Below are 27908 nucleotides of genomic sequence, written 5' to 3'. Positions count from 1 at the left end.
TGTGCCTTAGGAAATATACATACCCACGAGAGTAAAATTTAAATTCCCTGCAACTTACAAGTGAAGAAGGTGTTTATGTAGCGTTACTGTTTATCGAAAAACACCCCAGAGAGCAAAAATTCTGGCTTTAAAAACTATTTGAGGTGTGTGTATGGGGAAGAGGGTGGGGACTTTTAAAGAGGCTAAGGGGAAATGAAGGCAGGGGAACTTTCAGGTTCAAATCAGGAAAGATCAAGCCCTTCGCGGGAGAGGGTTCCATGTACAAGCTCACTGATGGAAAAACCATTTCCTGAGATTTCAGACGGGTAAATGCCTATGATGAAGGAAACACCTGAGAACAATAAGTCTGTTTCAGGCTCAGGTGAAGAAAGGGGTCTATTTCTGGCATGGAAGAATAGGGAAATGATGATCATTTCGTTTTCAAGTTCTCCTCTATTTCTTTTGCCTCCCCCCTCCCTGAAACATCATCAATAATATTAATGTTATTAATGTCAAAACACCAAACGTCAAATAAGGAAAACCATTTTTAAAAATTTGGTGGCTATTTCTCTTCTATGCCCGCATCCCTTCTTCTCTTGAAAAATACAGCTGGGGTGTGTGTGTGTGTGTGTGTGTGTGTGTGTGTGTGTGTGTGTGTGTGTGTGTGTGTGTTGGGGGTCTGGTTATTGAATTCTAAGTAAGAAAACAAAAGGAAGAAGGATTTGTAAGAGGGGCGCCCACTTTTGCAATTTCTTCTGCTAGCAAGTATTCCCCCTTCGTGTGTGTGTGTGTGTGTGTGTGTGTGTGTTATTTTGAATCATCTCTTCCTGCTCCTCTTTCACCTCTTTCCTAAGAAGACAGGCTGGGGTGAGAGTCGGGGGTTAATGGGCAGAGGGGAAGGGGCAGAGAGGAACTAGCGCAGAGTCAAGAGTTTCCTCCAGGGCTCGGCCTTGGAGCGCGAGGAGGGGAGCTGGGAGCCGCCGCCGCAGGTCTGCGAGGGGTGGGCCCGGAGGCGCGGAGCGCGGCACCGCGGGCAGGGGCGCGGCAAGGCGGGCGAGCTCGAGCCCAGCCGGCGGGCTGCTCCGGGGCGCGGGCGCGTTCCGCCAGGCTCGACCCGGCTGGGCCGCTGCCCCCGGCGCCCTCGTCCTCGGCCCCTGGCTCCGGGAAACCCAGCTGCTCCGCTCGAGTCCCTGCGGACTCCTGGCCGTCCACCTTTGACCCTGCACCCCCACCCCACCCCCATCATCCTGCTGTCCCTAAACTCTGCGCGAACCCGCCGCCGCCCTCACTGAACGCTGGGCCACTTTTGATTCCAAAGTGAAACGAGCCGAGGTTTGCCTGCCGCACCCAGAACTTTGCCCAGACCCTCTTCTGCACTTTCCCCAGGGCTGCCCCCGGAGAGCCCAGACCCCGGCTGAGCACCCGGACCCTGACCCCGGGTGCCGAGCTGGGGGAGCACCCAAGAGGGCGACCAGGTGGTTGGGTGTGGAGTGTTGGCAGCAAGGAGTAATTAACGTGGAGACAAAAGGTAATTTCCACTTCTAGACTTTTCCTCGGCGTATTTCATTCCCCAAATCTCTGCGGCGGACACTCTGGGCTTTCCCATCGGTTTGATGAGGCTTTAACTGTCTACTCCCCACTTCCCCCGCCCTGCTCTGGCCAAGTCTCTAATAAATACCCCACCTCCCTCTCCCTTAAGTCTTCCAGCCCCAGACCAACCCCTGCCCTAGGGGGAAAGGTTCCCAGTCTTTTGACCGCGCTTCCGGGGTCTATAGATGAGCTCAGTTTGAAACGAGGTATTACAAGTGATTTCAGCGTTAGGAACTCTTTATATCACCACAGACACTTTCAGATCCTCAGCCCCCCTCTTCCTTCCCTCTTTCTGTTGGGTCTTCTCCACCCGGGGGCTATTTAACAAAGGCAGTCTGTTAACTAACATTTTTGTTTAACTCAGCAACTTCTTTCCAAAACACACTTAAACCTGATACCAATATCTGTCATTTTGAGTGGAGAGGTGTGTGTGTGTGTGTGTGTGTGTGTGTGTGTGTGTGTGTGTGTGTGTGTGGTGGGGGGTATATATGTAACGGGGAGATGGTGAAGTTGACAGTGAATCGGAAAGTGCAAGGCATATTGGGGAAAGTGTCACGAACATTATATTTCCAGTGGAATAACTGAAGAAATTGTGTGGGAAAGCCACTTCTCATTACCATGAAAAAAAGTATTTTTCCTTGAGAATTCACAAAAGGGAGGGAAGAGAATTAAAATATGAACTAACATCCAGAATGGACACTCTCTTTGATGGTCAGAGTGAACTAGATAAAATGACATTCAAAGAGGAAAGGCATTGTGAATGTGTGAGTGTGTGACTGTCTGTGTGTAGTATTTGTGGGCAGTTCAATCCCTCCTTAACTGATTCTCTCCCCTCCCCCAACCTGGTTCTTCTCTGTAGCCTCCTTTTTTGTTGTTGTTGTTGTTTTTTAAACATAAAAATGACCCCCTCCTACTCCCAGGTTCTATCTCTGTATTTCCATATCCCCATATATGTCTCTCTTTTCTATACTTAAGTCCAGTTTTTGCTTTAACTTTGAAGTAAATCGGTTTTACCTTTTTTCCCCCCTGGAGGTTCTGACCCGGTTTTGTGTGTGTGTGTGCGTGCGCGCGTGTGCAGGGGGTCATTATGTAGAGTTAGACACAGGTAAGGTAAGATATGGGGAGGGGAGAGGGGTTATGGAGGGTCTGAGGGAAGAATTAAGCCAGGGGAGAAAGGAAAGACAAGAGAAAAGTCAGACGCCCTCTGGCCTTCCAGAGGTCAGGGCTCAGACAGTGCTGTGACCTCCTTCCCTCTAGGCAACCAGCCCAGTGTTTATAAACAAAATCAGACAGGTCTGTTCCCAAACAATAGCACTTCACCAACTTCACAAACACTTCTATAGCTCTTATGCAAATGAATGAGAACTCCTCATCACCACTGCCCCCCCCCCCATCCCACACACACACTTGCACACTCACACCATCCAGGGTCACAAACACACCCTTCTCAAAATACAAGGAGATATTTCCAGCAAGAGTAGCCAACGAAATTTTACATTCGGTCTGGGGAAGAGCTCTAACAGACAACGATGCAGATGGGAAAAGACAGACAAGCGAGGGAAAAAAAGAATAACTGTGATTTCACTGAATAGAAGATACAGTTGTGATTTTTTTAAACCTGAAACATCTATATTTAGCCAGTGAAATGCAGTATAGACAATATATTAACTGTAGCCACCAAACAGAATTATTTTAAAACAAGACATTACAGTCATCCAAACATCCACATTTCTAAGGCAAAAAAAAAAAAGGTCCAGATCTTTATAGTTGAAGAAAAGCCACCACCCACCTCTGTATGAAACATCCCTAAATATTAGACAAAAGCACCATTAAATCCTACAGCAAACAAACAGCCCATCTGATCTAAGTTATAAAATGTATAATTAAATCCATCTTTAATTACAAAAGGCAGCTAGCAAACAAGACAAATCAAAGATTTTGAAACAAATGTTGTTTGTCAAGGTATAGAAATGATAACTTTACATTGTAATCAAAATTCCACTTTAGGAATAAACTACAAGAAAGCGAAGAAAAGCTGAAAGCAAAAAAAAAAAAAAAGCATTAAATGATTTTCCAAGTTTTACTTTAAAATAATTATCAGTAAAAGTCTAACAGAAAAAGGTTAAAGAAAATATACCTCAGAGCAAAAAGATCATCTCCTTTTCTTCTTTGTCTATCAGTCCCCTGTTAAAGCATATGGAAAATGTTTTCAAAATGCCCAGATTTGGCACATTGTCATTGCAAAGAGAGGAGCGCAGTGATGCTGTTAGAGAAAATGGGAAATAAATTCAGGATTGGGTGCTGCCTCCTTCAATGCGGATTTATCTAAGTTTAATTTAATATTCCGCAATCACTGAATGATCGCATATAATTCACCAAGATTTTAAGGAGCTTTATTTAAATACCTTGAACAACAAGAGGTTGAAATTTAAACCATTGCGGCCATTGCTTGTATTTTTTAAAATTTTCCTATTAGAAGAACTTTAAGTGGCAATTTCTGATAATAAAAGAAAAACGATAAAGGTTTGGGTTTTTTAAAGGGTTTGTTAAAGGAGAACATTAGCTTTATTAAAATCATTCTGAACGTAAAATCAAAAGCACAAAATGGTTGTTTGTAAAACACTAAACCTTTAATCGATTTTATTGGCATTCCGATCGATTAGATAAACGGAAATCTATAGCAAACATCAAAGCATTTAAAACATTTTCTCTATCTCATTTATAAACAAAACTTTTCTTTTCAGCAGAAAAAAATGATTATCAAACGACTAACAGGAAATTCTTCAGATATCAAATTACGATAATAAAATTATTTCCACATGGAAAGGGATAATGACAATGATGATAGTAATTACAATAATGAATAATTCAACAACCCTTTGACATGTATGGAAGAACCTCGAGCAGAAACCACTCTTGAAGGGGGGCTACTTTAAAATAAATACTTTCTTTATTTTAAAAGGAAATATTTTTAAGAGACAGCTCAAGGGGAGTAGCTTAGGTGTGTCTGTCGGACTAGCGTTAATTTCCCTGCAGTTGCAAAGGAATCAATTTCTTTACCGGCGTTTCCCTTCCAAATTGAGTTACTTTTTATTAGCAAAGATTAATATGCAAATATCAGTGAGCCCTACCAGATTTGGAAACTTGTGTCTGAACCTGTCTTCTAGTCAAACTAAAACGTGATTCCCAAACTATAGAGGAGGAGGGGGGGACTGGACGCCCCAAACGTGAAGGTCATCACACACATCTGATCCTTTAAGTGAAGGAAAATAGTTCATTTAGAGCTAGGAGAACTGCTGTCCGGAGTAATGCAACCATCAGAGCTTCTGGTATTCTGGCTGCAGCAAGAGGAAGTGTTGCTGTAACGGGTATTATGTTTATTTGTTAAAGAAAATCAATGAAAGTGGCTGTAAAGTAGTTAGTGAGACGTGGGTTTGGGACTCGCGGTGAATCGTGACTCCGGCAGGCTGAGCGAGCAGCTCTTCTTCTTGCCAGGGAAGTCCCCGCGTCGCCCCGAGCCGGGCGCTGGCGGCGCGGCACCTGGTCCCAGCTCGCGGGTGCTGCCCCGCGGTGCTCGCGCCAGCGCCCGAGTCCCTGCAACTCTGTCCTTTCTGCCTCAGTCCTGGCGATTGCTGCCTCTGGTTGACAGAGGGGGCCTTCCCACGCCCTCCCGCCGCTGCACACACCTTTTTCCGCCTGCTCTCTTACTGACTCTAGTAGTGCCTTTACACTACAGGTCTGAACTTCTGCACTTCTTTTTCCTTCTCCTGGCATCTCTCTCTTCTGCATCTCTTCGTCCCTCCGGTGAATCGCCGAATATTTCCTGCCTCCCCCACCCCTCCCCCGTTTCTCTCTCCTGCCGTTTTAATTTAGCACCCGGGTCTTCTTACCCTCGCACTCCTATCCTCTCCTCCAGACATTCCAGAGAGTTCTCATCACACCAGAATGCACTCTCTTTCTCCTCCTCCTTCTCCCCTTGGGTTGGAGAGCCGCGGGGGGCGGGGGACAGGGGGAGCGGGGAAGACTTCGAGTTCAACTCCCAGGGGTTTTATTCTATTCTTTTAACAGCTTTACTTTCCCTTTTCTTCTTTGCATAACCTTCACCTACCTCCTAATTTATAACAGAAGCGGGTTCTTTCCCTTTCATTTCCTAGTTTACAGTTCCCGTCTGGGGTTGTGCGTCGCACACGCAACTCTCTGCATCCCACCTCTCACGCCAGCACCGTTCCCGCACCCCCCATCCCCCGGGCTACTATTTTCTTTTACTTGGTTGCCGTCTAATTGCACTTTCTCTTCTCAGGATTAAGTTAGTTATCCTGATTTAAAGTTCTCCGGATAGCACCTCTTTATTTGTCAAATGACTTCATTTCGCAAATTGAAGGGTGGGGGTTGAAAGGGGGCAGTGTATCACCCACTTAAGTCCCTTTTAACACCCCAGTCCCACCACTACCCGCCCGGGTCGTGTCTTGTGCGAATGATAACGAATTCCGGACGATTTTCCCTCTCAATGCGTGCCGATTACTTCGGAGTTATTCCTGAGCGCGTCTCAAACCCCTCACTTGCATCCTCTGGCTCCGAGTGGTCCTCCTTCCGACCTTCCCACCCCCACCCCGCCTCCCGTCCCCCGCAGCCCTGGCTGCGGGCGGAGCGCAGTCTAAAGACCTCGTCCTCTCACTTCTTATTGCTTGCTGCTGCAGCTGCCGCTGAAATTCGCTGTGGCCGCTGCCTCTTCCCGCTTTAATCCCAGACCTCCAGTCATTGGGCAGCTCCTCAGAGGCAAGAAGTCAACACCATGGCAACCCGACAAGCCTATCAAATCACCGGCTGGTGTGACAGCGGCAGCACTGCAGGCAGGAGTGGGTTGGGCGAAGAGCAGAGTGGCCGCCGCGCTCAGGTACACGGTCTGGGAGTGGACCGCAGCTGTCAGCCTCCAGGGTCTGGCTACACAGATGTGCACCACCCAATTCCTACCCCTACCCTGCAGGTCTAGAAGAAGAGGAGGGAAAGGAGGGGGCGGGGGAAGGGATGCGTGTAGACTGGAAGAGCTTCGCAAGAGAGTTTCAAGCTAAAAGTAATCAGAGCCCCAGATATTGTAAACTAAAGATGCCTTGTGTCCCCGTGTTCCCTGAAACCCAATCACAGTAGCCTCAGAATCAAATTTAAAGGGTTTGCACAAAGGTATGGGGTTTTTCTTCACCAGTTCTATCACTTGCTTGGACAAAGTTAATGAAACATTCTGGAGTTCCAAAAGGATATAGGAAACTGTGACCTTTTTAAACCTTTACTGTCTGCAAAGTGTTGGATTCTGCAAAAACTCAACGTCACTTTCAGCTATGCTGATTGCCTTGGAAATGAACTACACTTCACCTGAAACTGCCCTTTGCCTGTTCTTTCCTAAAATGTGGGCTGTGTGTAATGTGTGTTCTAGATCTCAGTTCTCTAGAGAAGAAGCAGAGCCTTAACTGGGAAATTTGAGCGCTTCTCTTGGGCCTACCCAGTCTTTGTAATTTCCTCATTTCCTTAAGACACTCCCAAGTAGGCAGACAGAATAAGATGGGACTTTTGCTAATATTTTAGAACGACTTGTTAATTAACATGAGATATATTGAAAATACATTTTTCTTTTTTTGATTTTAAAAGCACAGGGTGTTTTTGAGAAACACAGCATACTTTTTCTCCATTGTAATTCCACGGTGAAACCTTTAACAAATATTTGTATGGTATGTTATCATTAACCATATAAGCCCCTCTATCACTGCTCTCAGCATTGATTTCAAAGTTTCAGAACACGCCTTTGTCTGTTGAAGTTGGATAGGACAGAAAGGGAAATCCATTTCATAATGAAGTTCCTGTGCAATATTGAGGAAATCTTGTATGAATTCTAAAATCTACCCTTAAATCTACCTCACATAAACACAATTCACTAAATAAACAGCTTTCATATTGATCTAACATCTAAACTTTTTTAGGCTCTAGAGTGTATAAGTATTTAAATTATCCTTGGCATGCATAAAATCCTAGAGGACTGGAAAGGTTTCTTAAAACAGCAATTGTAATATTAAGCAAAGTAGGACAGAACCAATTTTTGTGGCTCTAGAAAGAAATTGAATGAAATCCTGAACTTCATTTCCTTGCTTTCTCTATATTTCATTGTTGATGGATCCTAATATTAAAACAGTACATTTTCAGCATATAATTTATTACAGACTCAAAATGGGTATAATAACTGACTGGAGAAACAGGTCATGATATGCTAGAGAAAACTTTTGGACATAATGTGATTTCCCCTGCAGTGAAACTCTAGTAGCATTCTGGTAACATTTTCTTATTCTGTGCCACTCTGCAGAGTTGTTCAATGAAGAACCATCAAGTACAGAGAACTGAAATTTGGTTATAGTTTAAATAGTTAACGCAGTGCCAAGTTATTGATATCCTTTAATATTTTTGCTAATTCGCATTGCATTTGATAGGTACTGAGTGTTTACAGTGGGAAATGTATAAAGAAACATAATTCCATGGTTTTAAATGAAAATGCATATACTTAATCTGTTATCTTCCAGGAACAAACTTGTAAATTTAAAGTGTTCTCAAAGAGAAGTTCAATGAAATGTGCAAAAACCTTCCAGTACATTTTTAGCTTCAGTATGAATAAATGGGTACAGGAAATATAACACTTAAAAATTTGTTATTTCACTTAATGAAATAGTATACTTACTTAGTGGACAACTTTATTTATTTATTTTTTTGGCAACTTTAAATACCTTAGGTTCTATAAGACTATTTGTATTTGAACATGTGTATGCTAGTCAAAGACATGGACAGATACTGTCATTCACATGTTTATTTGTAATATTTCTAATTTTAAAATTAAAATAAGGTAAAGTTCATAAATTAATACATTTAAATGAAAACAAATATCCAAATATTCTATTAGTTCCTTTGCATTTCCTAGATATGGTATTTTTTTTCTTTATTATTTTTTCCTCTGCCACATATAAATTATTTACAATTAAACAATTTTTTGCATATACTGGAGAGATATTTATTTTGTCATCATAAATGAATTTAGTGTCTACCCTCAAACATACCCTCAGACTATTTAGCATATGACCATCTGTTTAAATATAGATGTATGTACATGCCACACACATGTTGCTAGTCAGCTCTATATTCAAATCTTTACAATTAAAACTATTTTCTGTACATTTAGTGTTTTCACTGTGGATGCTGTTGGAAACGGAGAATTTGTCTTTTTAGCTAATGAATAAAATGGTGGAATTAAATGTAGTTTAAGTGCTAAATCAAAAACCAAAAGTCAGTGCAAGGCTGCCTTGCTCGTTTTCAGCAGAATGGATACCATCTCCATAGAGTTCATTCTTGACCTTACCTGAGTAAGTAGTTTAACTTAAACTATGAGATGCACCTAGAGGGGTAAAACATCGAGCTTAATAGGAAGACAGTTAATAACCTTTTTTCATCCTCATGCACTATCAATCATGGCTGTCACCAGTATGCTGAATCAAAGCAAAAGTGTTCTTCACAGATGACTGATTAGAAACGCAAAATCATAAGATCCATCTTCATGGTCACTTTTATTATAGTCATTTTTAAACTGACAGCAACCTGCTCAGTTTCAGCACACTGGGCATCACAAATAGTGTCACTCAGTGAAGCTAAGCATGAGAAGAGGTTGGTTGGATTATACTTAAAAATAATTAGGCCCTCAACCTTTTATGGAGCCAAGAAAAAGGTTTTTCTCCCTCCATTCCCTTATATTCTCCCCCACCTCTATAACTTGCTTTGATTCCACTATCTCATGAGTTTAATCATCTTGAAAGGAAGGTGATCAGGGTATATATAGTTTTATCCTCCTTAATTATCTAGGAATTAGGAAATGGACATGTCCACTTGAGAATTACAGATAAATTTTTGTCTACTGCTTTTTGTCAACTTCAGGACAAAGATCATTGCTACCCTGCTAGTTAAAGTGGGTTCTTTTTATATAGAAATGTGTTGTAAGACTAAAAGCCTGAGGAATCTATGTAGTCAGGTACTAGTGAATGATACCTGCTATGAGGGGGCTCTTCTCTGTTGAAGGCATTTACTTGCATCACCTGGATGCTGTAGCGTTGGAATTACTTGGATTATAACTATCTGAATGCATAATATTAAAGTGGCCAAGAGAGTAACCATTAGGTGACTATGTAAATTCTCCTTTATCCTGCCGTATTATTTTCTTTTGGCCCTAAAATATTGAAACAATGACAAATTTGAAAAACCAAGAAGTAGATATACATAAAACTCCTTAAACTAGGAGGTTTAAAGTAGTTATAGCTGAATCAAATGATAAGAAACTTTCTCTTTCCTTGAAGTCTTGATCTTTATGCTACAGAGATGACCCTTTCAGGTTTATTTCATGCTACTTTTACACATTCCATTAGACTATCTTATAATATTATAGTATATTAGTGATACAAACATATATATGGGAAAATTGTAATAGAAATATTTCAAAATATGATGTGATTCTCATGCCCATCTTATGAGCTCTTCATTTTCTGTTTCAGGAAAGAAAACCCAATTGAATTTAAATTTTAATTTAGTAATTTTAACCAAAATGCCCTATTTGAAATTTCTATACAGTTATCTTTTCCCTTCATCTCAAATATTCACTTCCTTGTTAGCAGACAAACACACACACACATACAGAAAAAGAGAGAGAGAAGAAAAATTATCAATGAGATTTTTGTATATAGTATAATGCTTTCATACTCATTTTCAAACATGTTAACATTCTACTTTAATAACTCTTTGTAAAGCTACCAATTCTTTTCCTCTGTTTCTACAAACATACCTACACCCCTTTATTGCTTTAATTTAGATTATGAGAATGCTTTCCTTCTCTACACAAAATACATCAATTGACAAGATATATATGTATATATATATACATATAATGATATCTCTGTATTTACACAGATGGCAATAGATGCACAAATGTACTTTCTGTGTACAAGAAGGCTAATATTAATTTCCTTAAATACTGTACATTGTTAATACATGTTTTTCTATGAAATTAAGAGATTATGAAATATCTCAATTAGCTATTTAGTTTGATTTTACATTCTTAGGTAAATGAAGTTATCTTAGAATTTGAATAGATACATGTGTTAGTTGATATTTTAAAATATTTACAGTTTATAAAAATTATTGACAATACTTACCAATATGTTGTTAACTATGTAAAATTATTTAAACAAAATGATTATATATTTAACAGCTACATAATTTCATACATGACAATGTAATAATCACTTTAATGGCTACATTTTCAGTTTACTTTAATGATAAAAACAATTTCTCCTGGCAAAATGAATGTGTGTGTGTGTTTGTGTGCTTAGTTTGGATAAATTTATACTTTTGGAAAGGGGAGTATCCCATAGGATGCAATATTATTTTTTTTTAAGTTAATTTTCAGTATAAAATATTCTTTGTGACTAGGTTATACTAGTAAGAATATTTATGGAAAAATATTATTTGTGACTAGGTTATACTAGTAAGAATATTTATGGAAAAATATTATTTGTGACTAGGTTATACTAGTAAGAATATTTATGGAAAAATATTTATTTGAAATAAGTGGACTAAATATAGCACTTATAGCAACTAAAAATAATTCAGTGAAATGACATGCATGATTTTTGCCATCATCTTAGTAAACTATACAGGTGGTCACTATAGATCTTAAACATTTATCTTTAACATGATTTATAAGAATTTTAGATCTGGAATCATGTTTTCCTCACTACATAGGTCTTAACAGACAGAAATAAAAATAGTTTTCCTTCATATTTTGGAAATTTAATCAAAACTACTTAAAAATTAACTTCTTTAGAAAGTTACTATGGAGAATCATTGAGAATTTTGTTTTAACATAATTTGAAAACAGTATTCACTTACATTTAAAGCATTATAGTTAAGTTAGAAAGGTTTTTTTTTTAAATCAGCATCTTTATTTACTTGAAATGTTTGTCTGACTATTTTGTTGCTATTTGTTTAAAAACATGTCCATTTGTGCATATTGTGCTTACGTTTGTGTCATTGAGAATGTTCTTGTGTTTAAGTGAATACATAAAATATACAATTTTATTTAATATTAGAATATCATGATATACAGACTAGCATGAATCTCATAATTTAGTTTGTAGAGATACATTTAATACATAAATACATATTCATCAAAGAATATTTTAAACTAAAGAAAGACTAATGATGTTTGTGCATTTCATTTGGAACTGAAATTTATATTTGTGTATTGCATGTAATACAGGATGCCTACATACTTATGTATAATTACACCTAAATACTCTCAAATTTAGATTATTGACTTCTTTAATTTGTAAAACGCTGTCACACAAATATTACAATTATCCTGCCACACTTGTATTTATGCAGCCTGAATATGCAGTTATGGCATCTTTCTTTTTCCTGGGGTATAATTTCCCCCTGATACTGGAATTGTTCTTTGTTGAATCTTTGTGATGAAAAAGAAAAGCTGTTATATGACTGTCAGTTTGCAATAAATGTGTGAGAAGATGTACAGTCAGGATAGACTGACCATCTTTTAATGTGTCTTCTCTACCTGGGTTTCAGGGCTCCAGTTCCCTACCAGTGATATTTAAAGAGAAAAGAAATGAAAGCAAAGGTCATACAAAAATCACCTTTAACATTTTACAGTGAAAATGGGAAAATTTAGAAATATTTACCATAATCTGTTATACGATTTTAATTTCTTTCCCATATTAATTTTCGAAATACTATTATTATAACTAACTCATTTAAAATTGTCATTCTGTTCAACTCTTTCCTTACATAAAAGATATTCAGCCCTTTAAAATCTCTAAAACTGAAATTATTGTTTTCTCTACCGTTTGTATTCTCCAAAGCTTCCTGCCAGTCAGCTGAAGTAAAGCTTTTGGATGCATTTGATAACAGTAAAGCTAAAGGATGCGTTTGATAACAAATAAACTGTTTTGATCAGCCTGTTCTATTCTTACCTTGAACTTCAATTTACAAAGAGGTATGCAAATAGATTTAATGACAACTTTTCAGAACACACCCCACGATGTTAGTGATGTTTTCAAGTAAAAATTTAGGATACTATGATACAAAGATCCCTTTTTTTGATAGCTAAAACTTTTATATGTAAACCTTCACTTATGTATTACACAAGCACTAAAGAATTTTAATGTATTGCAGTTCATTTTGCAATATTTGCACAAACATTCAGAGTAGTATTATGTTGCTTAGTTATTTCATTATATTATATTTCACATTTAGATTTTCATTTAAATTTTCCCGTTTTCAACATTTGGATAGCATCTCATTAGCTATCATAAACCAGTAGTTTAAGGAGGGGTAATTCTGAAATGTAAACACCCCTTCTAGAATTTTACAGCATTGCCATGGCAGCGTTACTTTCCCCCAAACATTTCCCTGTTATGATTATAAGAAAAGATCAGATGCTGTGGCAATTTTTTTCATATGTGATCTTTCTTTCAAATTATTTTCAAAGTCAACCATCCTTAGACCTTATTTTCATCTCCACAAAGCATTAAGTTTTGCTTCTTTGTAAAATATTTCTTCATAACATATCTTAGTTTAATTCACTTTTAGCAAAAGAAACACCCAAGCTCAATCTGGAGACCTCTTTCCAATATAATTTAGCTGGACCTTTTCTTAGTAAGGTTTTTCTGGTTTTCATTTTCACTTCATATTCTCAAATAAAAGATCCTTTGTTGTCTACCATTTGATTGGACTTAATGAAAAACACTCCATTTTAACTTAACAGTATTTCCTTTTGAATTTATTATATTTAAGAACACTGTCAAAAATCAAACATTTAATCTCAGGTTTTTATATTTCAAAATATATTACTATCACATGGCCCGGTGAGGTGATGTAAAACATATACTGAAAAGATTTCAAAAAGAAAAGCAAAAGTGAAAAAAAAAAAAGAAAACCCCGTCTTCATTTTAATATGAAACTAAATACTATGGCTAATGTGGAGATTGGGTGCAGCAGCTGACTGTAAAGTCGAACATGTGACAGGGTGCCAACAGCGGAATTGTGCAGTATTGACTAAATGAGGTTCACTGATTTGTATTGAGGCTAATATCTTCTTTAAACAATTCCGTGTAAATTGTGCGTATAAAGTCATTGGAAGCTATTTCTCAGGACAGCCTCGCTGGCTAGCTACCTGCTGGAGTGAGGAAGATAATCAATAGGAAGAAATAGAGCCGAGCATGAGCCTGGGAAGCTTCAGAGCAGTTAATGCTGATAAAAGTAGATGATGTCAATATTTGGGAATAGCACAACTCTAGGATAATAGACAAAAGAGAAGTGCATATGTTGTAGGGTGTTCAAACAGGGGCAAAATTAAAAGCCTAAGTGGCAGATGATGCCCAGGGCTGCAAAAGACATTATTTATTACAGGTATTGCTAAATTTCTCTTGAAATCCAAACAGAGGGAGACATTCTATGAAAAAGATACCTAACTTTTCTCAGAAGCTAAAATACCCATTTCCATTTCAATGGACAGTAGGTTTCTGCTCCTGATTAGTCTTGGATAAAGTGTCCTCCAAACATTTGGCAGATATATATTTTTACATATGTAATACTACATGTCTCAGGAATAAATAGTATTTTTTTGATTCTCTAAGTTGCTCCCAAGATATAGCAAATAAAATAACTTATAAAAGATAAAAATGAAAATAGGCTGTCAATCAAAGGGTGATACCAAAGAAATAAATGAACCTAATAGCTTTTGCATACATTTCTGATTATAGCAGATACCTTCTTTTTCAAAGGTAGTAGACTTATTGGAAGTGAGGTAATGGTATATTTTTACTAATTTAATACTGAAAATCAGTTTTCCTCTTGCTGTCAGGTGATGAAATTTTGTTCTTCTGTGCTGATCTTTCTGCTGATGTATTATGACATAGTCTGTCAACATGAACAGATATGTGAAAGGAGATTGGGTGACTGAGACATACAACCTGCATAGAACTCTTCTTGAATTTTAAGCATGTTATCATGTTTGGGTACAAGAAGTAAGATTGTGCTTGCTTTAAGATGCTGTATTTTTTATATAATTTAAGCCCAAGCAAAACAGGTGGACTGTGTGACAAGGCTTTCAACCTCAGTGAGTGAGCTCAATCCAAAACACATATTTCAGAATACCTTTTAAAAATCCCTTTCACGTAATAAGTTGATTCCTTTCAGAAAAACAAAAGACCATTTGCAAAATATAACTTTCTTGACAAAGAGGAGAAATCCATTCATGCACATTTGATTATCAAACATAGCTATTTTCTCCTAAATTAAACAATTCCACAACTGTTCCATGCTTTTATTGTCACAGATGTTTTTATTGTTTGGTGTTAGATACATATCAAGTACATGATTCTGAAGTTAGGTGAAATAGCTAAGCTTTGATAGTTTTCATTTAACATCAAAAAACAAGAAATGCTACTAGAAAAGTAAACATATTTATTTGGGACCTAATATGGTGAACATTATTTTTACCCCAAAATAGAGAAATAAATAAATTTTACCCCTGTAATTCATTTTATGCTTTTATTTTAGGAATAACTATTTATTTTGAAAATAATTTTTATTTTTATTTTGCTAAATCATACATTGGAGTTAATGTTTCAATGAAAATGATTTTATGTTCCAAATATATAATCTTTGTAAGCTTTCCCTCAAATACAATTTGCTTTAAAAATTGCTAGCATGTTGTCATACATCCTCTCTTTTCATCTTAAATACAGAGAAATAAAAGATCTTTGGTCATTCTTGAATTCTAAAGAAGGCTTCGTTTCAAATAAAGTATGAATTTTGATTTAGACACACAGAAAAAAAAATCTTTTAAGATCTATACTTCAACTAATTTGTTAATCTTGTGCCACTTTTAGCATTTGTCACACATATAGACCAGGAAATTGGCTCCATCTCATTCTAGCTCTGTATTGAATTAAAAACCTCCACTGCAAAGAAGAGCATGATGTGGGGAAAGAATAAATTTAGTTCTTTCTTTAGTAATGCACATATATTTCCATACATTTCATATCCTAAGGGAGCCTATGAATGCATTCAATAAATACAAAACTATAAACTGTAATTCCAGAAAGGGAAAGGTTTAAACATTTTTTTCTGACTTTAATATACCATTTTAAGTTTGAAAACTGAAAATTAAATCATTTCATTTTTTTATTTTACTTTTTTTTGTAGACACCTTCAGTATTAGAAATAAATCTAAAATAATGGATCTTAGTTGTCCCTTCCTCTTGGTTGATATTAGCAGTTTTAGATCAAAGCACATTAAACATCAGCAGTGACAAACTGAGAAAAATGTTTTATACCAATTGAGTCTCTGTTTGCATTCAATCCACAAAAGTCCACCCTGGCTAATTTAGTAGACATTGTATGCAAACCATTTATGTACAGACATTAAAAAGGAGTGTCCATTCCTATTTCGTGTTGCTAGGCTGAGAGAAAAAAGGTAGTTTTCTATAGAGTATGATAATAATGGATAGATTTGAAGCACGATGGGTACATTTCTAGGAAGACTGTTAAAAATGAAACATGCACCACAGGTGAGGGAGATTACGAACTCTGATATAGACTCTCCGAAGGTGTAGTTCACTTTGCTCAAGTATTTGAATCTGTGACTGTGGTCTGAGGAGACAGTGCAGTGTGGTAGATTTATGATGGTCTCACGGAAACAGAGCTAGCAAAGATTATGGCACACTTGTTTAGAAAAACGGTGAACTGAAGGTTCCTGATTTATACTGACATATATCTCGATGAAACCAAGGTTTGCAAATTGCCTTGAGAAGTCATCTTTTTTTAAGTGCTTGATAGGTCCCTAAATGTACATATCTATTTTAAAACATCATCAAGAATGCTGATACTGTATTTGTAAGAATTTTCTCTTAGATCTTGAGGTTAAAAAATATTTTCATTTATCTATTTCTATTTCTTAAATACCTTCAAAGATGATATCCAGTAAAAATCATGTCAATTAAAGAAACACACTCCAGAATAGCTAAAAACTAAAAAGGCCAGTATTATGAAGAATTCTGAAAAATTTCACAGTATGCCTGCTTAGTTAAGAGATTCAAAATCTTTAAGGCTTTTGTTTTTTCACATTTACGTTTTTATTCAAGGATAAAGAAATAGCCTGAAAAGAAAGGGCTTGAATTGGTCCACTTAAAATCCATCACTCCCTGACTCCTTCCTGTTTTAAGTGTTTAATCAACATGGTTTGAAGAATGTGGCTGTTTCTTATTTTGTGAGGCCAGTGAAGGTACTCCCTGACTAAATTCAGGACTGAAATTGTGAGCTTATATGCTCATCAATTTTTTTTTTTTTTTTTTTTGTATGGGAAGTCTTATCTGTGTGTGATTAGAAATGACAGAATGCATGACACAAAGTTGTAATCATTCTGCTATGCATTTACAATTCCTGAGAATGTTATTCCTTCCTTGCCACCCCTTTTTATTTTTATAATAGTCCACAATGTTACTATTTATATTTAGGAGAAGCACAAATTCTTTTCTCAGATCCCATGATACCAATTTAGATGCTCCTACTTAATCTGAGAAATTAATATTTGGGAAAAGACAAGAGGGTTGTGCGATTAAATAACACAGCTTTGAAATCTTTGAAATCACAGCCCCTTTAAAATCCTCATTCTATTGGTGCCATTATCCTTGTATTTTACAGCTTGAGGAGTTTGGATGCTTAATACTGGTATTGTGTGGAGTGGGTGTTCCTGGAAGTCACACTTATGAATTACTGTGTGCCCCAACTGCTTCCAGGCATAAAATTTCTCTAACAGACAGCAGCTGACAGACTGGGAGAATCTGGCTCCAAGTGTCAGATAACGTCTAACTGTAATGTAAGTTTTGAACGTATCTTTTGGGTCTCCTTTCTTAGGGATTTAGTAAAAATGAATGAAATATATAGGAAGCCTAGCCTCTTTAGCATAGCTCAGCATCTCAGGATACCAATTTTTTTATGGTAAAAAAAAACACATAACATGAGATGTACCCTGTTATTAAATTTTTTAAGTGTCCGGCATTCAACTGTAGGCACAACATTTTACAGCCAATTTCTAGATTTTTTTAGTCTTGCATAACTGAAATTTTTACCCAACTCCTCATGTCCATGTTCCTGAAGCCTCTGCAACCGTTTTATTCTGTTATTATTAATTGGACCATGTAGATCTCTCACCTAAGTGGAATCATGCGATATTTGTCTTTCTGTGACCACCTTACTTCACCTAGCATGATGTCCACAAAAGGCATCAGGATACCTTTTTGGGGTTAGCCTTATTCTCTCTTTGGAAGATCACAGAGAACCGGCTCAGCTGGAATGTTCCACATGGAATAGAACAGCACGCTTGCCAGGGGACAGTGGTGGGGGAGGGGTCAGGACAGAAAGACTGAGGAATTCTTACAGCAAACAGGTACAGTGAGACTCGTGGCCACCATTTTCGTCTTTGCTGACAGTTGGGAAGCTAAGTGAATCTCAATTGAGTGTGCATTGTATGATAAGGACTTCACTTACATTGTCACTTTGATCCACTCAGGTCCTCACTGAGGTAGACATAGTTATTATCCCCACATCGTAGATGAAAGAAATTGGAGCAGAAGGTTGAAGTCACTTGGCCAAGCTGATGGAGCACAAAAGTACTAGAGATGAGGTTCAGTGTCCCCCTGGAACCCTGTCATGATGCTTCTCTAGAAGTCCTTTAGTAAAAACTGGTCTTTTTTTTTTTTTAATCAAACTGAGTAAGAATATAGTCTGTATCACTGGAGGAGAAACAGCTCTTCTTTCTTTTCTTTCTCCTCGCTAAGAAATAAGGAAAAAGCATCCTTTGCCAAAGTCTGCTGACTTTGTCTGACTATTTTGTTCTGAAGCAGGGTAAACACATCAGAGTTAGATATACATCCCAGGATACAGATAACAGACTGTTCAATGTGGCAGCTTTAATCTCTGAGGCTTCTCCAGTGATCCGGTATCCAGATCCCAGCCATGCTCAGTGGTGTGAATTTACTGATGGGTTTGTAGAAGATGTACAAATTTAGTAAAATCCAAGTATTCCATGTAAAAAGGATCTGGTTTGAATTACATGTTTCTGCGACATTATCAGAAGTTGTGGATGGTGCTCTTCTTGCCACGACTGTTTTCTCTTGATTGTGGTTGTTGCATTTACATTCTACTATATAAGATCAAGTATAAATCTATGGTTCAGTGGGAGAATTTATTAGCTTTTACTCCTTAGATGGACAGGATTTTGTGCTTAACTTTCTATGTTGTCATCAGTGGTTGCTTTTATTAGTTCTGCTGCATTCGTTTTTGTTCAAAAAGACATTCGCTAAAAATTACTTGTTTTCTTTACTCATAAGAGTTGCAGCTGATGTGAAAATCGGCGATACCCATTACAGGTGTATACTCTGCTGAAGCAATTTGAATAGTTTACTTCCTTAAAAATTGTAGTGTTTATATGTATAGAGAATGCTTTGCCAATAGTAGGTGCTCAGTAAGTGTTAAACAAGAAAATGCATATTTGCTTTGATCAAAATTTGATTTAAAAGGACTGATCTCAACATTGGTTATTCAGGTTTGTTACATTAAAGATTACTTTGTTTTTCCACCCTTAGGCTACCATGAAGATGGGGATCTAAGCAAATACAGTGTTCTAGCACCTCTAATGATGGAAACAGAAAATGTCAGAGGTTCACAATTATTATTCAGCAAACAATAGAGCAAAGTACATTCGAGTGGAAACATTGGAGTCAGTGAAAAGAGAGTTAGAACTCTAGCTCTAGTTAATATGGTGTTGTGATCCTAGATCAGTTATTAATCTCTTCAGACCAAGTTTGCCTTTTCTATAAAGTGGGTATTATTGTAACAGGGAGGGATCCCTTAAGAAATGGCTTTTAAATATTCTGTGGAATAGCACAGAGTCTGACATTGTGTAAGTACTCAGTAAACTTTACGTGTCGCTATTAATTTGTAGGATGTTTTGATGGCTTTAAGTATATATAGATTTTCTATTTGAAAAGTTCTATTTTTAGTAGGTCGTACTAAGGAGTGATCTTTCAAATCAAAAAATGTTTTCTTCCGAGGATTCTCTTAAGAATCAAAGCAGAGTCCAAATCAAGAGGAAAATCTTTAAAAACAGAGATGTAATTCAGAATATTATGATTCTGTAAACTTGTTGACTTCAAAATATGAAACTTGAATAATTTGGTTTCATATGTGGTAGAAATAACCTATAAACAAAATTTTAAATTAACTAAATTTTTCTTTCATAGTTGACGTCAGATTCAGATTTTTGAACTGGGATGTGGCTACAATGGTGAATGAGATACTGTATATTTAAAAATTTTGTAGCTCTATGGTATATTTAATGACAAAAATTATGATGTAAGACCATTCAGTTAAATATTAATTCCATGAGACTAATTTAAGAGCATAAAGTTAGAATGTGATATATATTGTGGGCTACCAAGAATGCCGTGTTTTTTCCAATGTTCTGAAGCTGTATATCTGTCACTATTGTGATTGTATGCATGTATGTGGGTGCCTATGTGTTCATAAACTAAGAAAACAAAATTTTTAAAAATTATTGTTTTATTTCAGCTTTCATTGCCTTGTTTGTAGGAAAAGAAATAATGTTTTCTTCTCTCACCCTTAAGTGAAGAATCTATTTCCCTGAAGGGAAATTACATGTATACATAAATGGGCAGACAAGGCTTATGTAACACAGTCATGTAAACTGTGAAGGTGTTATAAATAGCAAAATTTCTTCAGCAGAAGTAGTGATATTTATGATAAGTTTTCCACGTTCCTTCATTTTTAAGTTTTCTGCTTTTTTTCAAAGTCTGCTAGGTAGTGCCATACATAATTTTTTTTTTTTTTTTTTGAGAAAGAATGGTAAAGCTCTATCCCTTTATCACTGACAGGAATAACAAATATCCCATCTCTCCCTTTTCCTCTGACTTGGGTGACTTGTGCCCTCGTGTGTGACCAAAAGGCGCCCTTTCTGTTGACAGTTACAAGCAAAGTGGAGATGCTTTGTCGGACTGTATGCACTGTCCAAATAAACCAGGATGTTCAGAACAATTTGGGCAGCGAAAGTGTAGTTTCATGAAGTGCAGTATAGCCATCTTGCTGGACACGTAGACAAAACAGACAGAAGGACAGAGGTGGAGCATTCCTAAATGTGCAACCATATTTCATTCATAGATGAAATGAATTAGATGGCTTAGGATTTTTCTAACTGCTAGAGACAAAAACATTTCTTATATTAGATTGCTGGAATTAAGTCAAATTTTCAGAGTCTAGAAGCTGTGTTTGGTAAATTTTCTCTTTCCAAGAAAGATATTAGGCATTATTTTCCATTCTGTGCTGTGCTATGCTTAGTCACTCAGTTGTGTCTGACTCTCTGCGACCTCATGGACCTGCCAGGCACCTCTGTCCATGGAGCTTCTCCAGTCAAGTATGCTGGAGTGGATTGCCATGGCCTCCCCCAGGGGACCTTCCCAACCCAGGAATTTGAACCCAGATCTCTCAGTGTAGGAGGATTCTTTACCATCTGAGCCACCAAGGAAGTCCAAATTTTCCATTCTAATTTGGGATTAACGTTAAAAGCTTGTCTGAATGCCATCTGTTATCACAGGTATCATCAGATGGAAATCTTGTTCTTGAGCTTAACTCATATTCTGTAAGCCAGGACAAGCGGGAAGCAAATAGTAATACATCTATAAGGCTGACTTCCTCCCCAGATGGCCACTCTGTAAATGTAACCTCATGATAGAATGAAGGTAGTGTATTTTGCAAATCTTTTGCCAATCATTTATTCTTAACCAAAAAGCCCAAGATTAAGAGAATCTGCCTGCAATGCAGGAGATGCTAGAGATGTGGGTTCAATCCGTGGGTCAGGAAGATCCCCTGGAGCAGGAGTTGGCAACCCACTCCAGTATTCTTGCCTGGAGAATCCCATGGACAGAGGAGCCTGGTGGACTACAGTCCATAAGGTCTCAAAGAATCAGACATGACTGGGAGACTGACCACATACACATACACAAACTAAAAAGCCCAGGATTAAAGAATGCCTAAATGCCAATAAGAGAAAGGAAAACAACTAACTGGAAGAAAAAGAGATAAAGAATGTGAGCAAAGCTTTGTTACTCTCTCTAGTCTTTTCATTAGCAATTTACTCAATCATATAACTAATATATCTTGGGTGCTCACAATGTGTTTGAAGAAGAGGCACTGTAGAACTAGAGATACAGAGCATGAACAAGACTGGAATTTCTACCTATTAAATAGGAGTGAGATGAACATTTTATTCTGGACCAATGTAATATAGCAGGCAGTTTCTTAGCAGGGCTAAACTCAGCATTGCAAGTAGATAGACACTGTATCAGAAGCATATTTCCATCCTATTGTAGAATTGTTACTACTTTAATGGCTAGATGTATTCTAACTCTTCATATTATTAAAGTTTCAATGGATTCTGAACTTTTGCTGTTATAGACAGCATTATTGTTTTGAATCCTGAAGATTGCCTCAATGTCCTATAATAAAGACATAAGGAAATAAGACTTAGCCTGGAGGTATATGGGATGGAAGTATTAGGGCTTCCCTGCTAGCTCAGTTGGTAAAGAATCTGCCTGCAATTCAGGAGACCCTGGTTTGATTCCTGGGTTGGGAAGATCCCCTGCAAAAGGGAAAGGCTACTCACTCCAGTGTCCTGGCCTGGGGAATTTGCAAAGAGTAGGACTAGACTAAGTGACTTTCACTTTGGGCTTCCCTGGTAACTCAGGTGCTAAAGCATCTGCCTGCAATGAGGGAGACCTGGGTTCAATCCCTGGGTCAGGAAGATCCCCTGGAGAAGGAAATGGCAAAATCACTCCACTTAACTGTTTTTCATGGAAGTGCAATAGAGGATTATGCAATATTAAAATGATTCTTGCCAACAGTCTTTAATAATTCTAAAATGAAAAAGCAATGCAAAAACTGAATTACACGTACACATAGATATATTAAGAACTCAACTTTGTATATGTATGAAACTATCAAGGAAATTTTATCAAATGATTATTATGGTTAATTTTGTACGTGGGGTTATAAGTAATTACTAATGCTTTTTCCTTTTATTCTTTGCTTTTTTAAAGTTTTTCTCTAAAGACTATGTATTTTTTTAGAATCAGAGAACACCCATATGCTTAAAGTTTCAAGTGATTTATTTTCAATTAAAAGTAAATAATTTAAAATTTTGAAAGGTATATCTAGTTTTTTTCTGGTTGATTTTTATCAACTTAAAAAGGCACCAAGAATATGAATAATACTAACATTAAGTCAAAATAAAATTTTTTAAAATCCCCTGCTTTAATAAGTAAAAATATCTCACTGCTATTTTAGTTTGAATTTCTTTGGTTAGAATAGATCATGATTATTTTGCTCTAGTTTTTAATTTTTAAAAGATATTTGCTTTAAAAAAAAAGATATTTGCTTTTGTCTGAATTGCATACAATATTCTTTGTCTATATTTCTTATTTTTTCCCTTTATAAGAATGTTTTATATTATATTAACATTTGCTATAAATATTCCCTGTTCTCTGCATTTAAAAAAATTTTAAATTGTTACTCTTCAGCAGTTTTAAATGGTAAAATTTGTTAATATAATTCATTGTGATTTTATTTATAATATCACATTAAAAAATTTTGGCCCTCCAGAGTTTTATAAATATTAAATTATGTTTGGTAGTTTTGTAATTGCTTGGCTAATTTCCTGTAGTTTTTAGCTGAATATTTTAAGTTAGCATTTATAGAATATTGTTTGTTGTATTGGCCTACATTTTTTTCTGAATGCTAGCTAATAAATGATCCCAACACCCCTATTTACATATTTAATGACACTTCCTATAATTATATACATATATATTTATATTCACAAACATATAAATATATAGATAGATGTTCATATATGTTCATATATGTACATGAACATGTATGTATTAATTTTTTTAGTTTGTACATTGTATAGAAGTTTGTACACCTATCTCAAATGGAATTGTATTTTAATTAGTCTTGATTTAATCTTTTTAACATTTAAAAAAAGTATTTTAAACCTTGCTTTAATCTTGATGAATTGTAATAATTTATATGTTTGTATATACTTACTCCCTTTTTCTTACATTTTAAAATATTCTTACCCCTTTTCTAGATTAATCTTGCTATCAATTTCTGTCATGTTCTAAGAAAAAGATCTATTTGAGGTTATTTAAGATAGAGAATTCTATTAAATGTACAAATTAATTTACAAAACTAAATAACTTAAATAATTACAAACAATAGTTTATCTGAACTCAATTGAATTTTCTGACTCCTTCTGACATGAGAGACTAATAATTCCTACAGAAGCATGAATGGAAGCACAATCTTCAAACTTCTGTTATCTTTGCCTTTTTCCTTAAAAGTTTCTAGGAAGCAGTTGTCCTCTACAAATAGAACAGACTTTATCTTCTTTGTGTTGTTAATGGTTACCAATGCATGTTCCACAACTCATGGGAGTACTTCCTGAAAACATTAAAATACTTAACCAATTAAAGATTACTTAGATTAACAAACATCTTTAGGAGAAAACATTAAAGTCCTTATCTCATGAACAATTATGACATAGATTTTCTAACATCTAAAATTTCAAAATAAGGGTTTTGATAAAAAAGGAACAGTAATTCCGGATCACAGGTCAGTTGTGGAAAAAAAACAAGTCTAATTTGTGTCATAAGTTTAGATGTTTGACTATCAGAGGAAAGCAGAGTGCCTGTAGAGAGAGGTCTGGGGAGGGTTGTCAGCATGTGTCATTTTTCTGTTGCAGTTTTGTAGGAACACAAGTGTTTGTAGGATAGGTGCTTATATTTGAGCCATGATACTAGTTCGTGGCTGATTTCCAGGTTTGTTTGTTTTTTTTTTTAATTCCAGTTAAGATCTCTGCTATTCACTGGCCTATATATTAGGTCCAACCCACATTTTGAGACCATCTTATCAGATCCATAGTTATTAGCATCTTTCCCCTTATCTTTCATTATGCCACCCATATACTTTGCACCAAGTTGCATATATTATATGAAGAAAGTGAAAGTGTTAGTCGCTCAGTCATGTCCGACTCTTTCGACCTCGTGGACTGTAGCCTACCAGGAGCCTCTGTCCATGGAATTCTCCAGGCAAGAATACTGGAGTGGGTTGCCATTCCCTTCTCTAGGGGTCTTCCCGACCCAGAGATGGAATCCAGGTCCCCTGCCTTGCAGACAGATTTCTTCACCGTCTGAGCCATTTTAATTACTCTCCCAAACAAATCTAAAGAGTATGTATTATTCTGGATTGTCATCTAATTTTTTACTAGTACTATTTTTCCCCCATATCCCTAAGAACTTGCAGTTTTGTTGAGCATAGACCACTTCCCAGTTGACCCCTACAGCGCCATGGAACTCTAGAATCTGCATTCCCTTATTAGATTCCACCAGCTGGCATTGCCAACTGACCGAGTCACTGAGCTGTGAATAAACTGGCTGTTCTCTCCATGGTCAACACCTAGATCTAAGTCTCTTAACCACCATCCCCCCCCCGCCCCACCCCTGATCTGTTAATAGTCTGCTATCTTATCTTGTGTTGTCTGTCTATCCATTTGCCATCCTTTTTATTTAATGTGTTGTCAGTTCAGTTCAGTCGCTCAGTCGTGTCTGACTCTTTGTGACCCCATGAACCGCAGCATGCCAGGCCTCCCTGTCCATCACCAACTCCTGGAGTTTACTCAGACTCATGTCCATCGAGTTGGTGATGCCATCCAGCCATCTCATCCTCTGTTGTCCCCTTCTCTTCCTGCCCCCAATCCCTCCCAGCATCAGGGTCTTTTCCAATGAGTCAACTCTTCACATCAGGTGGCCAAAGTATTGGAGTTTCAGCTTCAGCATCAGTCCTTCCAATGAACACCCAGGACTGATCTCCTTTAGGATGGACTGGTTGGATCTCCTTGCAGTCCAAGGGACTCTCCAGAGTCTTCTCCAACACCACAGTTCAAAAGCATCAATTTTTCGGCACTCAACTTTCCTCACAGTCCAACTCTCACATCCACACATGACCACTGGAAAAACCATAGCCTTGACTAGATGGACCTTTGTTGACAAAGTAATGTCTCTGCTTTTAAATATGCTATCCAGGTTGGTCATAACTTTCCTTCCAAGGAGTAAGAGTCTTTTAATTTCATGGCTGCAGTCACCATCTGCAGTGATTTTGGAGTCCAAAAAAAAAATAAAGTCTGACACTTTTTCCCCATCTATTTCCCATGAAGTGATGGGACCAGATGCCATGATCTTAGTTTTCTGAATGTTGAGCTTTACGCCAACTTTTATACTCTCCTCCTTCACTTTCATCAAGAGGCTTTTTAGTGCCTCTTCACTTTCTGCCATAAGGGTGGTGTCATCAGGAGAGGCAAAAATAATTCTAATTTTAATGCTTTCAAAGACCCATACGGAGGCAGTCCTTAGATTCAGGGTTGATAGTAATAGTGAAAAATTTGACCCTTTACTAATGCTCAGTAGTTATTCTTGGCCTAAATGACTATTAGCCAGGCACACACAGGTTGTTTCTGTATGCCTATGAACTTAGCTGGATACTGTTTCAATACATTACAGTGGTCTGAAGGCCCTCAATGGATAACCCCTGGTGGATGTTACCAAGGGCACACCATTAAGGAGGGAGGAGAAGAAAACTGAACAGCAGGGGAAAGAATACTAGACTTTGAGTAAGAGACTATGATTTAATTTTTGGCTATCTTATGTATTAGTTGAATGCATGGAAAGTTTATTAAACATTCTGAGTCTTTATTTCTTTGTGTATAAAATATGGGTTATGTTATCAACAGAAGGTTCAACAAAACAGTATATAGAAAAGACTGAATTCTGGCACACAGTTGGAGATTTGATCTATCAGAAAATAAGATAGCACATTCAATGAGACAATTGAGGAGTCTGACTGAAGAATTTATTTACAAATGAACAGGACTAACAGAAACTGAAGAGCAGGGAGCTGTTACTTAGCCCAAAAAGAACAAGGGGAGCCAGGAGTTACTGGAATGTGGAAAAAGAGTTCTACCCACAGAAGGCGGCTAGCTGCAAAGGCTATCTGGCTTGAGTAAATAAGCAGCAACTTAATGCTTATAGTAAAAATGGTTAAATTAAGTGGTCTTTTTACCTTTAACAAATGTAGCTCTTTTGATGCAAATTAACTCTGGTATCAAATTTAGAGATTAACTGAGTAAATCTTTCTAGAGAGTTATCAGGAAAAATGATTAGCAGGAAGTACAACTACCAGAAAAAAATAGGCGGTAGGCAGTGGGAGAACAGAAATATAGTTTGAACCAAGGAAAGAACCTGAGAGAGTTTCTGTCCTTCTGATTAACAAAAGGTAACCTGAATAATTTTTACTGTGATATTTATTGTTGATGGAATTTTTAAAAGTGGAAGTGTTAGTCGCTCAGTTGTGTCTGACTTGTTGCGACCCTATAAACTGTAACCCTCCAGGCTTCTCTGTCCATGGAATTCTCCAGGGAGGAATACTAGAGTGGGTAGCCATTCCCTTCTCCAGGGGATCTTCCTGACCCAGGGATCGAAACTGGATCTCCTGCATTGCAGGTAGATACATCATCTGAGCCATCAAATTATGGGGCATTTTGACTTACCCTCAAGTCTCATCCTCGCCATGTGGGTTTAAATGTTTCAATTGGATTGAGTCAACTGAAGCTCATATGAGTATTTCCTAATAGAAGAGGTGGCAGATCCAGAGATCCACATGGATGTGTTGTAAGTTGTATAAAGTTCTGTGCAGATTTCAACATTATTGTATACACACGAAGAGAAATAAAAAAACAAAAACATATAATACAATGGTAGAACTCCTACAATTAGTTTGGAATACTTACCCCTACCTAAGAGTAAATAGGATCACACTGGACTGATTTTACTGATTGTTTTAACCCGGAGGAACTGATCAATATCAGAAGAGGCCCTGTTTTTCTTGCCTTCAGACTTTTTCCTATTTTACTCATTGAAATTAACCCCAGTACTGTGCTGTCAGTTGGGTGTGGGTGGAGTGGGGATGGTTTATTTGTCCTGAGAAACAAGATAAGTGGTCACTGATGCTACTTGATAGCATCTCTATGTGGATGGTGGGGATAATGCTTTGACAGAGGGATG

General features: G+C 37.1%; 1 long non-coding RNA gene across 2 annotated transcripts in view; it reads left to right on the top strand.

The window, feature by feature from the left end:
- The window catches only part of LOC133042675 (uncharacterized), a 45711-nt gene that overhangs the window by 4019 nt on the left and 13784 nt on the right, over positions 1-27908 (top strand). The window lies entirely within an intron of this gene.

This window comes from Dama dama, chromosome 21 (genome assembly GCF_033118175.1).
Source record: "Dama dama isolate Ldn47 chromosome 21, ASM3311817v1, whole genome shotgun sequence".
Lineage (NCBI taxonomy): Eukaryota > Metazoa > Chordata > Mammalia > Artiodactyla > Cervidae > Dama > Dama dama.
The sequence above is the reverse complement of the archived record's forward strand: the minus strand, read 5'-3'. Positions and strand labels throughout refer to the sequence as shown.